This window comes from Zosterops lateralis (genome assembly GCF_965231275.1).
Source record: "Zosterops lateralis genome assembly, chromosome: W".
Classification (NCBI taxonomy): Eukaryota; Metazoa; Chordata; class Aves; order Passeriformes; family Zosteropidae; genus Zosterops; species Zosterops lateralis.
Window position 1 is genome coordinate 17,349,505 of NC_139801.1, and position 17,404 is coordinate 17,366,908.

Consider the following 17,404-nt stretch of genomic DNA (forward strand, 5'->3'; position numbering starts at 1 on the left):
TTATCTGTGAGTCCAGATCCCAGACAGAGACGCGTTCCCAGCTAGAAGAAGGAGTGGACTTACACTTGGGGACCAGGAAGGTTTTATTCAGGCCGAGGCCAAGGTGCAAGTATAGATTTCTAGGGCTTACCTGCCCTTAAATACAGGGGGCGTTACCTTTGGAAATGAAGAGGAGTGACTTAGGAACAGGGGGCATTGGCATGGCCATTTAGGGGTGAAAGGGGAGTGGGAAAACCTGAAGCCTGGCTGAGTCACCAGCTTTTGCCAGAGCACTCAAGCACTAGGGTGTGTCAATGGGTCTTATCAGGGAAGAATTACAATGGACTGGGAGAGGCCTATTGTAAGGGAAAAATACAGGGATTTGGGAAAGGGGGATGGTAGGGATGAACTATTTACAGAAACTTAATAACAAAAACCATACAGAACTTTAGAAAACCCAAAATGCACACTGCAACACCAATACATTTTTTCCACTGTTTTATTAAAATTTTATACACTGCTGCAACTACCTTTATTTTTCCATTTTCCAACTATTCTGAGCAACTCAGTTTTTGATGTTTTCAAGATAGATGAAGAGAACTTTTCCTGTTAATCTTTTTTATAGGAAGCTTTAAGCAGTTGTAGAGCCTTATTTGTCCCCATAAGTGCCCTCCATTCCTGCAGCTCTGTATTTAGCCCAACAAACTGAGTGATTTGCTTGTTTTTCCAAATGAAAACTGATTTCCTGTAATGTTTGTGTTGTGTTCTTCGTGTGGGCACTGCAGAAATCCAGGGAAGCCCCCATGAGATGGAGCTGTTTATGGATGGGTTTTTTTTATGGGACCTATTCTGTCAAGTCTGTCTGTTCTAACAGCAGTGAAGGTTATTTTTTTATCCCTCCAAGAGAGGTTTATGAGGAACTGGGAGCCAAAACACATCAAGAGTTGGGACTAAAATGTGAGTTGTACCATTGGTCTGAGGGCACATGAGGCATTTCCTCAATGAAGCATCCACAGGAGGAGCTCCTATTTGGGCACGTGGCACCAAAAAGCACCACTCTACAGTGGGATCTCCCAGCTGGAAACTGATGGGCCAGGGAGAGAAGCCAGCCTGAGGTTGAGCATTTGCTACTCCCTTTGCAGCCACCCCCATGAGCGCTGGTGTCTCCAGCAGCGCTTCCAACCACTCACCCACCGCAGCGAGAGCAGCTGCGGCTTCCAGGGATATGGAGAGCCAGGGACACAGAGCTGCAGCTGTCCTGGCTGGGTCTTGGCTCTCCTGCATCCTCCAAGCCCCCTGGATGGGAGTCCTGCAGGAGCTGCTGCTGGAGGGCACGATCCTGGAGAACATCAGCTGGGCTGCCGAGGAAGCCCAGGGTAACGACTCCTCAGAGCACATGTTCTTCTCTCTGGATTATCAGCATGCCCAGGTCCCCTTTGAAATCACGCTCTGGATCATGCTGGCATCCTTGGTCAAAATAGGTAAGGCCTCCTGAGAGGATGAGGAGGGACAGGGAATCTCTGGGGGTGGTGTGGGCAGGGATGGCCTTTGCTAAACCTCCTCTCTGGTTTGGAGCCTGAAGTAACATGCCAAACCCTTGGAATTTGCACACTGTGTGCCAGAGACACTGCAGAGGTGGAAAACAAGTTGCATTTTAGGTTGGAAATGGTGGTTTTCCATCTAGAAATTCACACCTGGGAGTGCTGTTGCTGTTAGGAGGAAAAATACTGGGTTTCCAGGAGGAGGAATTTGATTTAACTGCAGGACATACCAAGGTGTGTGTCTATCTTGATTTCCTTGCCAGCCACACTCTGTGCAGGTGGTCCAGTGACATCTTAATTTTAAAATTAAGATTCCTTATTCTTCTAAAAGTGCCCTGTGTCTGGCCAAAGGAATAATTCCATCCATGTCCAGGGTGTTGCACAGCCTAAAATAAAATTTCTGTGATTGATGGTCTGTGCAAGGTCATCTAAGAAAGTTTTAAGTTATACAAAGTATCTGATCTTTTTATATTTTCCTCTGAAAAACTGGGCACAGGAAAGTGAAAATTATATATAAATATTTTTCTCCAGGAATTGTCTTCAATTCTGTTAAATTACTGCTATAAAAGTAATTTTACAGCATTTTTTCTTGTATTTCTTTTCCTCAGAATGGAGAAGTCTCTAAGATTGGGTTTGATCAGATTTTTTCAGATGGAAAAGGGTCTTTTTGTCTGATTAATTTCATGTTACATAATGAGACCCTAATTCTAGTCACATGCATGAAGACATAATAATGATCAGAGATTTTTAAAAATTACTATTCTTATTCTAATTAGGTTTGTTTCAATGATTTTTCTTTTAATAATTCACCTTGTACTTGTGGTGGTTGTTCTAGTCTTGGGCATTGCACAAGACCAGCTTGATTGGACATTTTTTAGCTTTTTAGCTTTAAATGCTAATGAATAAATACTATTAAAAGTGGACCTTTTTATAATTAATTGGAAGGCTTTCTGTGAATTTTTTTTAATTTTATTTTAATGTATAGAATCTGTATTGTGTTTAAAATTAGAAGTTGCTATTTCTGTTAGTGCTGAAGATGGACTGCTGTCTAGATTACATAATTAATAGTTCCAAATACTGTTTTATTTATGCAGATTATTACTTTTTGTTTATTACCTCAATATATCTCTCTAACCTTATGCTATGGTAAAATGAGGTCTGAACAGACAGTAATTTGAGAAAGTTTGGTATTTTCAGTAATTTTTAGATTTTCTAACCAATTTCTGAACAACTTCACCCTCACTGTGTGAATTTATTTGTGCTACTCCAAGTTGTAACCTGCTGACAGTGGGAGTGTGGGGACCTTCTGAGGGTTTGGGCTGGTGAGATAACACCAATTTTATCTCTCTGTGCCCTCCAGGGTTCCATCTCTACAAGCTGCCTTTTGTTGCTCCTGAAAGCTGTTTGTTGATATTTGTGGGACTCAACACAGGGGGAATCATCTATGGATTAAATGATAGGTTGTTACCCCTGCACTCTGAGGGGTAACAAGTTGCGATGTGGGTGTGGACCCTCACAGAGGACAGCAGGCAGCAGCAGGGTCAAACATGGAAGGCTCTTTATTATCTGACTCCAATTCTACTTATATACACTTTTTACAAAGGGCCCAGATTGGCCCAAGAAGGTTACAACCTCCTGACTCCATTGGTCATTATGACCATCAGTCAAATTCTCTCTCAGAGAACAACTATGCAAAACATACAGATAAATTCTAAGAATACAATATTGTTTACATGAAGCAGCGTGAGAAAGCTGCTGCAAAGGTTCAAACACTCGAAAGCAAGAAAGTCAGGGGCATCAATAGGTCACCACCAATGATGGACAGTGATATCTTTTTCCTCTACCTCCTGCCCCCCATCGTGCTGGACACCAGCTACTTCATGCCCAGCTGCCCCTTTTTTGAGAACATTGGCACCATCCTGCTCCATTTGGTGGTGGGGACCATCTGGAACGTGTTTGGGATTGGCTTTTCCCTGTATGGGATCTGCCAGGTGAAAGCCTTCCAGCTGCAGGATGTGTCCCTGCTGCACAACCTCCTGCTCAGCAGCCTCATGGCCGCCTTGGACCCCATAGCCATGCTGGCCATCTTCGAGGAGATCCACATCAACGAGAAGCTGCACATCCCGGTTTTTGGGGAATTGCTCTCAACGATGCCGTGACCGTGGTAAAGACCAGCCTGAACTGGGGTATTTAACATGCAGAGGATGGTGCTAAGTGATGGGATGGGAGATCTCAGCCTGCAGAAAAGGAAGCTCAGGTAAGACTTTATTTCCCTCTATAGCTCCTTGAAATGAGGTTGTAGCCAGGTGGGAGTTGATCTTTACTCCCAGGGAACAAGTGACAGGATGAGAGGAAATGGTTTCAAGTGTCACCAGGGGAGGTTTAGATAGGCTATCATGGAAAATTTCTTCATGGAAAAGGCTGCCCAGGGAAGTGGTGGAGTCACCACACCTGGAAGTGTTTAAAAAACATGTGGATGTGGGACTTGGGGACATGGTTTACTGGTAAACATGGCAGTGCTGGGTTAACAGTTGGACGTGATGATTTTGGGATGGTTTTCCAACCTCAATGATTCTGTGATTTTTTTTTTTTTTTTTTTTTTTTTTTTTTTTTTTTTTTTTGAGGGAAAAGGCATCAACAACCCCTTCTAGCAGAGGGCTCCTGGTCCAATTCTCTGGCCTGGGGTCCTGGGCAGCATTCAGGTGAACTTAGAAGTTTTCAGGTTTCTCTTTGATTCCATGTCTGGGGACAGAAATGTCCATGAGGACCACAGCAGTCCCCTGCTGGGAGCCAGACCTCCTGGGCAGGACGTGATGCTGCACTGGCAGAAATCCCAGCAGTGTATTTGGTGTCGTGACCATGTCTGGTGAACATCCAGTTAACAGCTGTTTCCCTCTTTCCTTTCCCCCCCAAGGTGCTCTACAAGCTCTTCCGCTCTTTCTGTGAGATGTCGACCATCAAAAGCGTAGATGTTTTTGCTGGAGTTGGAAAATTCTTCGTGATTGGGCTGGGAGGAGTTTTAGTGGGGCTGAGTTTTGGGTTCACCGCCACCTTCACCACACGCTTCACCAAGGACATCTGTGTCACTGAGCCCCTCTTTGTGTTCCTGTACAGCCACCTGTCCTACCTCACTGCAGAGATGTTCCACCTCTCTGGGATTGTGGCGTGAGGCCCGGCAGCTCCTCTCTCCGGGAAGACTTCCTGCCTATATCCACTGAAAAATTCCCAAAAACATTTTAAAATTTGGAAATCTGTGTATGGCAAGGAGCAGAGTCCTCTCCAAGTGTCACTCTGTTTCCCAAATTGCACATCAATGGCTGATGGTGGATTTATGTAGGTTATTGAGGAATGTTTGTTTGAGGTCCATGGTTTTTGTTTGGAAAGGCTGGATGTTCCAACAGTGAGATGTCTGGTAGGTTTTGCAGAGCCAGAAGTTTCTTAGCTTATTTTGTTATTTTCCACATGGCCCAGTCAAAACCAACATGGGAAGAGTTACAAGGAGGATTTAGTCAGCTCCTTGGAAGGGTTTGGTCTTGGTTTGTAGCACATCTGTTCTCACATCCCCTTCCCCATCTGCATGTCCTGCCTGGCAGCCCTTGGCATGACAGAGTGGCGAGTGATGGGATGGGAACTGAAGCCTGAAATATTCCTGCTATTTGGGAGTAGAGGATTCTAGTGGAAACCTCTGCTTTGGAGATTCTGACTTGGCTCCAGAAGCTCAGACACAGCTCATGTCTGGCCTCAGGTGTCAACCAACACCTCTGTTTCCAGTAACATTGGGAATCTGCTGGCCAATTTCAGCCAAAGCTGTCAGAGATCATTCAGTTAGTTTAATTTTCTTTTAACTGGGTGGATCTTTCAATAAAATGAGTAATTTTGGGCCGGATCCTTCAGATTTAAGAGACTAATTAAGCTTTGTGCTTACCTCATCAGACATCTCACTGTCAGAGCAGATGCTGAGACAAAAATAGCCAGAAAGACTCCAATGTTCACCAAAATCTCACCTTGGAAAGCAGAGAGAGAGGAAAAACAGAGGGATTCAGCCCTCCTGGATTCTGTGGGCTGGTATCTATTGAGTGTGGTTCTCCTACCCAGAGTCAGATGGTGCTGAGGATCACAACCATTTAATATTCCCCCAAAGACATCAAAATGCACCTACCCTGCATCAGTGGCTGTGGTATGAACAACTGTGCAGCTCATGAGAATGAAGATAAAAAGAAAATAAAATAATGAAGTGGGCTCCCAGCTCAGCACAGAAGTATCTGGGAGATATATTTTAAAACTAATGATGTTGCTTTGGATATAAAGTATTCCTGCATCTTGCAGATTTTGTTTCCTCATCTGGTTAATAGGAGCAATATTTGAATGTTACTGAAAACAATTCCAGCTCTGGGAATAGGTAGGAAAAGCCTATTTATAGGAGTGCAAGACAGAACAGTGAAATAAATATGCTGCATAATCGTTGTGGAGCAGAAAACATTCAATCCTGATGGTGTCACCTATCAATCACAATCTGCTGTACCCATTATGGAACCCATTTGCTGTTCTTTGGAATAATGCATTTTTTTCTAAAGCAAAACAATGGCAAAGGCAGCTGATTCCTGCATTGTGCCCTTCTAATTGCCAAATTATAAATGCCCCTCTTATACATCTGGAGTTCAAACAATTCATTCTGTTGTGGCCAGGGAGTACTGTATCATAAGAAGCAGCTTTTGGCAGTTTGTTTCTTTGAAAAATAGTTTGATTGCCAAAAAAATCAATTCTACATAGTCCAAAAAATATAAAAATATCTGAATACAGCTCAGTCTGTGAAACTGTTCTGCAAATGGGTTTTAGTTTGATTTTTTCCTTTCTTATGCTCTTTTTTTTTTCCCTGCCCCTTGCCTTGGTGGCAATGTCCATCTTTAGCCAGGACAAGACAAGTTTATTCCCTTTCTGTGACCCTGCTATGATCCCATGTCCGTTCTCCAATAATCATTCCCAAACCACAGTTCTGGAAGTTACTTGCCCGTAAATACGTGGATTTCTTAGTTTTCAACTGTAACTATATTCCCCATTATTTTTTGAGACAGACACAGAAGCTGAAGAATTTATTATTTTTTTCAGTCTGTGGTTCAGTCCCTGTTGCTCTTTCTGGCAAAGCAAGTCAGACCTAAAAAGGATAAATCAAACCAGACCTGTATATAGAATATTTTTATGTACTGGTGCATTTTCTTAGGAGATGAAAGATGTGAACTCAAACATTTGGTGAGAAAGGAACTTGAATCTTGGTCTCCTGCTGCTGGATAACAGAGGATCCCACTCCTCAGCAAAAACATTGTGACTTTCCCAATTCTGACCTTCCCTATCCTCTGCTTTTGCCACAAATCCTCTCCCTAAAGCCCAGTTTTAAATTCAAACAGACCCAAATGTTTGTGTCTTCAAAATAATATGAAATATTAGTGAAATTCTGGGGTTAAACAGGGTATTTTCAGTGCAAAGCAGTAATTGCCTGGCAGTTCTCTGAGCAGCACTTAGTTGATAGTTCTGGGTGAGCCACCATCTCTCTCAACACCTTTGTTTGCGTCATTTACCTGTCCTGGTCACAGCAGGTGTGACCAGGTCACACCCATTCCAGGGTCATTCCAGGGACAAGCCAAAGATCTGCTTTCTGTTGGCTTTTCTGTGATCCAACATCGTGATGTTCCCTGTGGAAGTGGTTTTTGGTGCAATAAAAATATGGATAGCCTTACCGAACAGCACTGGAAGTCAGATCTTGGAAATTTAAAGCCCTTTTTCTATTCCTGCTGCAATATTTAGAACAAAAATGTTTTAGTCCAGATCAAAATATAAAAAATGGAACTTCAGCACTTTGAGTGCTCATTGTTTTGACCTCCTAGGATTGCTGGCCTGAAAATGTATTGATTTGAAAAGCTGATGAATTATGCTAATGCCATGTTCCCTGGAACTTGAAGAACCAATTATCCATAAAAAATTGCCAGGCAATTGCAAGGTCAGAGTTTGGCAAAGTTAAAGAACTGGAAACGGTGTGTGGGGATGGGAAGAGCTGGGTGTAAGTTGGAGGTGTTGCTTTCTGCTTTGATAAAATGCAACAGGTGATGAATTGTTCATCTGTTAAAATCCAGATTTGGACAGTTTGGGCAACCTATAAAGTATTGTATTGTCCTAGTGGTCCCGATACTCTTGGCCTGATGTAGGAAGTGAACCAGCCCTCAGTGAAATGTCTGGAAACATCCAAGAATTGATGAAACCCACTTTTTTCATAACTGATGTGTTGATTTTCTGTCTCAAAGGAGAAAATCATATTGTTTCTTTTCCATTGTTTATTTTTCACTTCCTCAGCATCATTTCCTGTGCCATGGGCATGAAGCGTTACGTGGAGGCCAACATCTCCCTCAAGTCCCACACCACAGTCAAATACTTCATGAAGATGTGGAGCAGTGTGAGTGACACTCTCATCTTCATCTTCCTCGGGGCTTCCACCATCGGGGAAAACTACAAGTGGAACTGGCCCTACATCTGCTTCACAGTTATTTTCTGTCTCATTTGGAGGGCACTTGGTAGGGGAAATTGTAGATCTTGACTTTTAATTTATGTTATTGTTTATGGGAGTTAGTAACAAGATTCCATTAGATGAGAGGGTGCTCTGCCTCTCCATCATCCTTTCCTGCTCACTCTGCAGTGCAATTATTTCAGATGAGAATGCAAGGACTAGACTGGGACATCCCAGTCAATGCTTCCTGCTCCTCCATCTTACTCAATTCCAAATCTTGCATTTTGCTGTAGTTCCCTGCTCTGTGCACTCTCTGGTGCTGGATAGAATCTTTCATGAGATCTATTTAATCAATGTCTCTTTTTTGCCATGATCTTCCTTTACCCTCCTTCATTGTCACAATCTCCTCTTCCATTTCAGTGTTTTTTAGTCCCTTGGTATTCTCCCAACAGGAGGGAATCTGTAGGTATATACCTTGGGGTGAGAGATCCATGAAAATCCTCTGACCCCATATTATGAATTGTGGCAGTTTAAGGGATTTAATTCATAACAAGATTGTGTACAGCAGCATCCTTCACTGGGAAACTGGAAGAACATTCCAGTAGCTGTCCTAAATAGACAAGATTTGGGACCTAAACTGCGAGGATGCTCCTACTCCAGAATTTCAGATCAGGGTTGAGAGTGGCAGAATTGGGGAATCACTGAGGTTGGCAGGGGCCTGTGGAGATCATCTGGTCCAACACCCTGCCCAAGCAGGGTCAGGCAGGCAAGACTGTGTCCAGATGGCTTTTGGTTATCTCCATGCATGGAGAGTCTACAGCATCCCTGGAAAACCTGTCAGGGTGTGTGACCAACCTCACAACAATGAAGAGACCAAGGCTTGGTGATAATGAGGAGCAAGGCAGGAAAACACTCTCCTTATAACTGATCTCTGCAGTTTCTTTAGCCACAATTACCATGAAAACCTAAGTCCTGGTTCCAGAATTCCCTTGGATCCCATTTTCATGCATTGAAAATGACCAGAAGTAATAGATGTGTTGTGTTTCCATTCTCCTCAGCTGCATCTTGTGCTGATTCCATGTTGGGAGAGGCTGGACCTCCATTTCTCTTACAGTGTTTGGCACCTAATGAGTGCAGAGTGCCTCAGTTATGGGTATTTTTATATATTAACAATATTTGTGAAAATAACAGCATGCATTTTTGGTAAAGAATCCAAGAGCTTAAAATCATTCAACAGGATTTATGTTTACAAACCAGTGAGTCAAGCAGTGAACTCGAATTTGACAGACACTTCAAGAAATTGTTTAAATAGGTTAAGCCATGATTAGCAAGGCAGAGCAGAATGGGGTTTATTAGCTGTTAGGACATGCCAAAGTTTGTTTTAATAACTGTGCACCATACTTGGAAATGTGCTCATTAGTCAGTTTTTTGTATATTCAAGTGTTTTATTACCATTAAGTGGTTTCTCTTAAATTATTTACTCAGATAAAAGGAGTTCTCAGTGAGTTTGTTTTTTTTTTTTTTTAGTTCAAAAATTCTTCATTGCAAGTCATAAAAATGTAACAATGCTGCAAAAGCATCCCAAAAATCCTCAGTAAGCACAGCCCTTCTGAGAGCAGCGTAAATTATGCAGCACATTACTAGGGAAGGGCTCAGGCTGCAGCCACCATTTTCCAGTCAAAATCTCCCTGGAATTAAATAAGAACACACAAACCAGGGCTGGAAATTGTCTGAGTGGTCCTGAACAGGGTGTTCCTGTCCTGCAGCACCTTCCTGGGAAGCTGTCAGGGAGCTGGGAGGGTGAGAACTGGGAAGGGGCTGCACCAAGCCAGACTGGGAAACTCCTGCCTTGGAGATGGTGGTTGAGATCAAACCTTGGCCTACTCAGAACCATCCAGCAGCTCTGGAATAATTAATAATTAATAGATAATAATTAAATATTTAACAGTTAATTAATAATTGGATAGTAGGAAAAAATTCTTCATGGAATGGGTTGCCAAACATTGGAATGGCCTGCCCAGGGCAGTGGGGGAGACAACAGCCCTGGAAGTGTTCAGAAAACATGTGGGTGTGGCACTTGGGGACATGGGTTAGTGGTGGCCTTGGCAGTGCTGGAGGAATGGTTGGACTTGATAATCTTGGAGGGCTTTTCCAATCTTTACAATTCTTGGATTCTAGGATTCTGGAGGTGCTTGAGGCACTGATCCAGAAAAGGGAAGTGGCCCCACATTTCCTCACAGGAATTGGGGATTTTTAGGTGGGCAATGCAGGGATTGGTGTGTAAACTGTACCCCAGTCCTTCATAGAACACTCTCAGTGCTTTAAATATTAGAGAAATGATTCTGCGGAAATCTGGGGAATTCCTTTGGTATGAGGAAGATCATCTAAAAAGGAAAATAGAGCCCTTGCATGGCAGCACTGGGGTGTTGCCCTGATTTTTCAGCCTTCTGATTGTTTTCCTATTTCTACTGGAGTTTCTCATGAATTGTAAAATAAACAAAGACATGTATGGTAAACATGCATTCTTTCTAGGGGGAAGGACAAATTGATGGACTTCTGAGTTGACCACTGGGGTCAGAGGGGTGTTCCTCTCATCCCCCAATCCTTGATCAAATTCCAAACCCTATTTAAACTCCAAATCATAATAAACTTCTTCTTTCTCTCCTCACTTCTCAACCTGACGGGTGAGTGTCGTTCTTTCATGTCCTGATTGCGACACTGGGGCTCTGCTGATATCCAAGCCCTGGGGAGATTTCCTCCTGTTCTTTCCCAAGGTATCTGCAGGAGAAAATACATTCTGCTCAGAATGATTAATTGTATGTCATCTCTTGGAGCAAACTAGCCTTGAATTAGTTTAGGGAATGCTAATAATAATTTATGAGGAAGGATTAAATTAAGACAAAGGCCAGGATATCAGCTCAAGTAAATTTTGTTCCTTTAAATCACCAGCACTGCCTGAGCTGTAGAGTAGGGGTGGATGTGATCTGAGGGAGGTTTTGTTTTATTTATTTTTTAAGTTGCAAAGAACCTTGACACCTAAGTGCTCTCCATCTGCTGGTCTGGGCACCAGTTCTGCAGAGCTTCAGAGATGGGGAAGGTGTCACAAGGTTCAGTTAACTGAGTTCCCTATTTCCAAACATTCCTAGCTTTTTGTTTTTTTCAAACTCCTCCAATGTACAGTCAAAGCTCAGCTATTTTTAGCTGGAAGTGTGTGGGAAGATGTTTGATATGTATATAATAAATGCACTGGTTTTATTTATTTTACAAACACCCTCTAGAAAAGCAACAGTGCTGTGGTTCCAGCTAATTCCTAACAAAAGTCAGTGACAGGTGGTGTCATCAGTTCTCAAAATGGCGGTTAATCTTTGGGAAATAGGATGTTTATCACATCCATTGGTATTAAAATCACAGCCGACTGATATAAGGCCTGACTTTTTGTACCTTTCTGCATCTCTCTGTGCATTTGCAAATGGCTGTAAATCACAGCAATTGCTGTGTCACTTCACATGGCCTTCAATTTGTACAGCATAAATCTGAGGGAAAGAAATAACCTTAACACAGGTGGAATGCAGCTACTTATCCAAGATACTGCTTGGATACTTTGGCAAATAGGAGGGCAATTTGTGGCTAAGTTGTTGCTGATGATTTGCCTCAAAAGAATTTGTAACCTCAGTGTCGTGGTTTAAAAGCAAAACGAGTGAGAGGCTCCAAGTCAGAAATACAATTTAATAAGAAGAAAGGTTAAAAAGTAAAAATAAAATAAAAATAAATGCAGTAACACAAAGGACCACTGGCAGAGTCAGAATACAACCTGAGCAGGATGGTGGAAGCAGTCCAGATGAGGTGGTCTTCCTGAAGCAGTGATCCTGTAGAAAGGTCTGGTAGCTCTGGTCCTCTGGGAATCCAGTAGGTAAGGGCTGCTTGTACTGTCCCAAATCCCAGATTAAATCCAGGTGGGAATGCTTGGCTCCTCCCCATGGGCGGAGCATCTCACAATGAGATGATGAGTTGTGAAGTGGGTCCTTGATGGCCCATTAAACAGAGATACCTCCTGGAGGGAGTTACCTGTGAGTCATGGGCCAGGCGTTGATGGGCCATTAGCAGAAGACAGCCCAAAGGCAGGGGGCTTGGGAACACTAGAACACTGCCTCACTTGGTTTAACAGTTCATAAAGATGGTGATAGAATAAATACATCCTACACTACAACCCAGGACACTCAGCAATTCAGTCATTTGTTAACATCAATTAGAATAAATCAATATTTCAGGACTGTAGCCAGACAATATTTGTAGTCCCTCAAATTAGAAATATGTTGGGGATTAAGTTTTATCTAGACAAAGCAAATTTCAACCTGTTGGATCAGACTGGAAGAAAAATTCTCCAGTGGCCTATTGGGAATACACTCCCTTGTGTCCTGGCTAGTTCCTTGTAGTTTGTGTTTACAAATTCCATGATGTTTTACTGGAAAATGTAAGATCATGAGTTTTCTCTAATTGTTCTGTTTGATTGATGTGCCTCAATCTACTTTCCTGCTTTTCAGGGGTTCTTGTGCTGACTTTCTTTGTGAACAGATTTCACATGAACATCATCACCAGTAAGGACCAGTTCATCATTGGCTATGGGGGGCTCTGAGGGGCCATTTGCTTATCTTTGGTTTTCTTGATGCCTGACTTCTGCAGGAAAAACTCTTCATTGCAGCAACAACTGTTGTCATCCTCTTCACTGTGTTCATACAGGTAAAACCAGTATCGGGCACAGATTTGGGATTAGGTCCCCTCCGGGAGTCTAATGAAGAGGGTTCCTCTCCCTCACGGCTGGGGCTGTAAATTCTAGTGCTCTAACACAGAGTTTTAAGGAATTGTGGTGTTCCAGGGCTCGGGAGGAGCAGCAGCTCTCAGCATTGCTGTGACATCTAGTGGTAAAACCATTCCTGCAGCTTTCTGTGGGATGAGGGTCTTGGATGTCTCCCTGCTCTTCTCTGACCACCAGCAAGTCTCTAAGGGCTTCTCTAAAATACAGCTTTTAGTTCATCTGGCAAACACAGCCACATTTGAAGGAGGATGTGGTGGAAAAATTGGGGTTGTCTGGTGTTGAAGTGAGCAAGGCCAATGTCCACCTGCTGTTTATCCCAAAAAGTAGAGTGGGTCTCCACAGGACTGAAGTGAGTGGGATGGGGAGGTTTGGGAAAGACTCACGTAGAAAAACTCCCTGCGAGCTCCTGGTCAAGGACATGAGGTCAATGTGGAGCTGCTGACCAGGAGCCACCCTCCTCTTGCCCTTGGACAGAGGGAGCAGAGGAGTTTCTGGGCCTTTGGGAGATGGTGGCTCATGGTGGCATCACCCTCAGAGCAAATTCCTTCTGCTTTTCCTGACTGAACCCCTCAGGTGGGTGTTGAGCACTTGGACAATGTGGAGGGTTGGGGTTGGTTTTGCTTCCCCACGTCCACCTAAATCCTCGTCCTGAGCTGGAAAAGTGGTGGAGGAGGGATCAGAATGTCTTGTGCCAATGGGATCGGAGCTGGGAGCTGCAGGGCAGTGGGGGTGGGCACAGCTTCAGCCTGAAAGGAGAGAGCAGGGGCCAGGCTGGGGGTAGGGATGTGCTTAGGTGGAGCTTGACAAGTTTTAAGATGCAAATGTGGGTGAGAAATTGAAAAGCCTCGGTCCCCAGGCACGTCTGCTCACGCAGAGCCGGTCTTGAGCCTCACACAAAGGTTGTTTAAAGGCAGCAGCTCCAGGCTTTGGGAAATCCTACCCGGGGCTGGGAAAAGGGCTTTTGTGCAACCTCAAAGCTCAGCTGGTGATGTCATCCCCGTGCAAAAGGGTGAGAGTTAAACAGGGTCCCCATGTCACCGGGGAGACCCCCTGACCTTCAGCCATTCACGGGAACATTGTGTCTGCAGAGGGGCTGTGCTGGGGCTCCAGGGACCTGCAGAGCCGGGGCCACCACGAGAACAGGGGGAGGAAAAAAACAGGAAAAATACTTAAAACCTGAGGCAGAAAGATATTGCTGGAGCTCAGCACAGAAAAGGTGGGTAAATGTAACACAACCTTCAAGAACCTGGGTTTACAAATCAAGTTTGTGGTGCTGCTGCCAGACACATCGATGGATGTGTTATTGGGGAGAGATTATTTTTACCATCCCAGCGTCTTTCATGGTCACTGTGTGTGGAAAGGGCAAGAGAAATATTGGCCGTGAAACAACTTCTGTGCATAGTGGACATTTTTGTTCTTGTTTTATGCAAAATGTTTTCTTTACATTCACAGTGATCTCAATATAGACTTGATGGGGAGTATCTGTGTTAAAATAGGTCAGAAACCAAGGCAGAGGTGATTTGGGCCCTTTTAAGCTGGTTTGGGCCAGCAAATCATCTTGTCAGAGCTCAAACCTTCCATATCCTATGATTCCCTTGGAAATCCTGCCCCTGCTGGCTGGAAACCCTCGTGCCATAGAGGAATGACAACCCCGTGAGCAGTTAGGCTCGGCCGCCCGTGGCTCTATCAGTGCATTCCACAAGCCAGGAAAATCCTCTTTTGACCTTCCTAACCCGGTTACATAAGGCTCTTCCCACAACAAGCCTGGTTAATAATTTTGAGGAAGTTGACTGAGCTGTTGTCAAGCCCTCAGTGCTTCCAAGCAGGCTGGATATGTTCCATGTAGACCAGGAAGTTCTCCAGGGAGATCTGATTTATTAAAAAACTATGGACATTGATCTAATACCAATATCCAACTATGACGGACAAAGACTCTCTAACAGTTTAAAGTTAGAAAGTGTATGTTTATTACGACGCCGGGCAGCGTGCGGGATAGCTCCCAGAAACACACGCGCAATTTACAGATCATCACAGGGCCTTTTATCTACAGAAGTATTGAATACACAAACTACAAATGCATATTCATAGCTCTGATACCTCCCATTCCCCGCTTCGTATGGTAATTAGCCCAAAAAGCCACCAAGCATGCGTAGTTTGTTCTTTGAAATGGGTCGGTGGTCTTTTTAATGGGGTGGGGTCCCAAAATGATGAAGTAAGATTGTCTTCCTCAGCTCTGACTTTTTAACCTTTAGTGTTTGTGACAGCTAAATCCTGTTTTTCCCAGGACTGTTTGATTTATGATTGTATTGTATTCATGGGGTCTATTGATTATTCAGGATGCAGAAGCCCTAGTTTGACAGCTCCTCTGATTGATCGGTTCCTTCCAAGGATTATCAGTTCTTTCAGTCTGGCTTCTGTTAGCAAAAGGGAAGTCCTAGCTACATTATCTCAGCACTATCTATTTTGACTACAGTCTTTAATTCTTCTAAATCTATGCCTCATTTTCCCCACTTCTCCTTTTAAAGTGAGTAAATTCTTTTACTCAAAAGTGTCTTCCTCATCAATCCAATCTGTACAGCTAGTGTCTCTTAAGACCAAGCCATACGCTTTTGATAATGAGGTTAAGGCTGCTATTCGTCGTAGCATCCTCCAATTCCAAACAAGCATCGCAACAGATAAAACTAAACTTATACTAACCAAAATAAGCAACACAACTATAGGGTGGACTAAGGCATTTAGTATACCAGTTGCTGTTGGAGACCACCCAAAAGGCACATCTCACTAATGATGGGATAAATGTTCCTCAAGCCTCTTAAATACTCCTTTGATGATTTCTGTGTTACAGTTTTCTTTCAATCTGGGATGTTCCTATGGGTACAGGCAGTATTTTACAGGAGCCTGATAGGAAAAATTACATCCCTTAATTCTAACAAAATTGCAAACACACAAATTGAATTGGGTAATGCAGCATGCTGTCTTTGGACAGACACAACCTTGCCCTGTATACACCAGTGAAGTTTCTTCTTGCAGTACAGGGCTCTAGATTAACAGTTTGCTATTTTCTTTCAATTTCTTGTGCTCACATTCGGTGTTCAGAAGGGTACAATACAGTTCCCTCATGATTTAATCTTTAGGGGACTATTGGCATGTATAGTTAAAACAAAGGCTGTCACTGTACTAGTCACAGGATTATAGGTGAAATACTCCTAACCCTGTTTCTAGCACCCCAGTGAGAGATCTCTAGATGACACCTGGGGATCACAGCCTTTCTATTACAGGTACTCTTTTATTGCACACCCCTCTATTTTGAGTCTAAATGGAGGACATTTCCTTCCCATAACCCTTAGCATCTTATTTAAAGCCTTACAAGAGTAAGCATCATAAGCTTTTCTTTGGCACCTGTTTATCTCAGTCACATTGTACCTATGCAGTATTGCATTGACCCTTGTTATGGTTAAGCTTATTACAGCAATAATTACAACTTTCCACATAGTGTCTATAATAACTATTAGTCCATCTATTTGTGGTTCCGAGTGAGTTTCACGGTGGTCTTTTAGTTCATCTTCGCCTGGTGTGATCTTCCAGATTCCTTTTGGAGCTTTCTTCACTCGGGAGTGATGGATCCAGGCCTTCTGTTCTTTGATCTTGATTGCAGTGAAAGTAGTAAGAAGCATCTGGAATGCTCCTTCTCACTGTGGTTCCAAGAACTTTTCTGCAAAAGACTTAATTTCTAGGTTGTCTAATTTTTGTTTTGAGCTCCAGCCACATATTTCCTTTATCTGGGGATATGGTGGCTGGAACTCTACCCCCAGTACTTTTGCAACCGTGCTTTGGTTACTTCTCAGGCTTTAGCCGTTCTAGTAGACAAGGCTTCTGGCCATCCTGAAAAGGTATCAGTTAACACCAATAGGTAACGGTATCCCCCCTTCCTGGGCAGCTCTGTAAAATCAATTTGTTATTGTTGCCCAGGTCCACAGCCTTTCCCAATTTGTCCCATTTTAGGCTTTGGTGTATTTTTGGAATTAGTTTGGAGGCAAAGACTACACTGACGGGTTACCTGTATCACTGTACCTTGTAACTTTCTGGCCACAATTCTTTCTTTCAAATAATTATACAAGATGTCTATTCCCCAGTGTGTTTTCCCATGTTCTCTTTACACTAATGGCCATAACAAATAGGATGGTACTACAAGCTTCTTTTTCTCTGTCATGGCCCACCCTTCCTGATTATAATTTGCTTTTTCTGCTTTAATAAGTTTCTTACCCTTTATATTATATACTGGCTTACCTTTAATTGAAAATTTTTTCCATCTGGGATAAGTGCTACCTCAATTGTCTCATCGGGTACCTCACCTTTAGCTGCGTCTTTTGCCTCTCTGTCCGCCAGCATATTCTTCTAATTAGAGCTCACTTTTTGATGCGATCCGTGCCATCCTCTCAAGTAGCTACACAACATCTAGCAGCTTTAGGATTTTTTTTTCCAAATGACTCCGTGTGCAAGGACTACCTCAAAGGCATACCTCGAGTAAATGTCCAGCCTTCTGTGCAGAGGTGTTGGTGGGCAATGGTCCAGACTCTA

General features: G+C 43.2%; 1 pseudogene across 1 annotated transcript in view; it reads left to right on the top strand.

The window, feature by feature from the left end:
- The first annotated feature begins 1,204 nt into the window (after positions 1-1,204).
- LOC310922235 (sodium/hydrogen exchanger 2-like) overlaps positions 1,205-17,404 on the top strand; it is a 37,230-nt pseudogene continuing 21,030 nt past the window's right edge. The window contains exons 1-6 of the transcript in view: positions 1,205-1,460; positions 2,881-2,980; positions 3,325-3,684; positions 4,435-4,685; positions 7,863-8,080; positions 12,555-12,750. The product of the transcript in view is annotated as a sodium/hydrogen exchanger 2-like (transcript). The remainder of the gene's footprint in view (positions 1,461-2,880; positions 2,981-3,324; positions 3,685-4,434; positions 4,686-7,862; positions 8,081-12,554; positions 12,751-17,404) is intronic.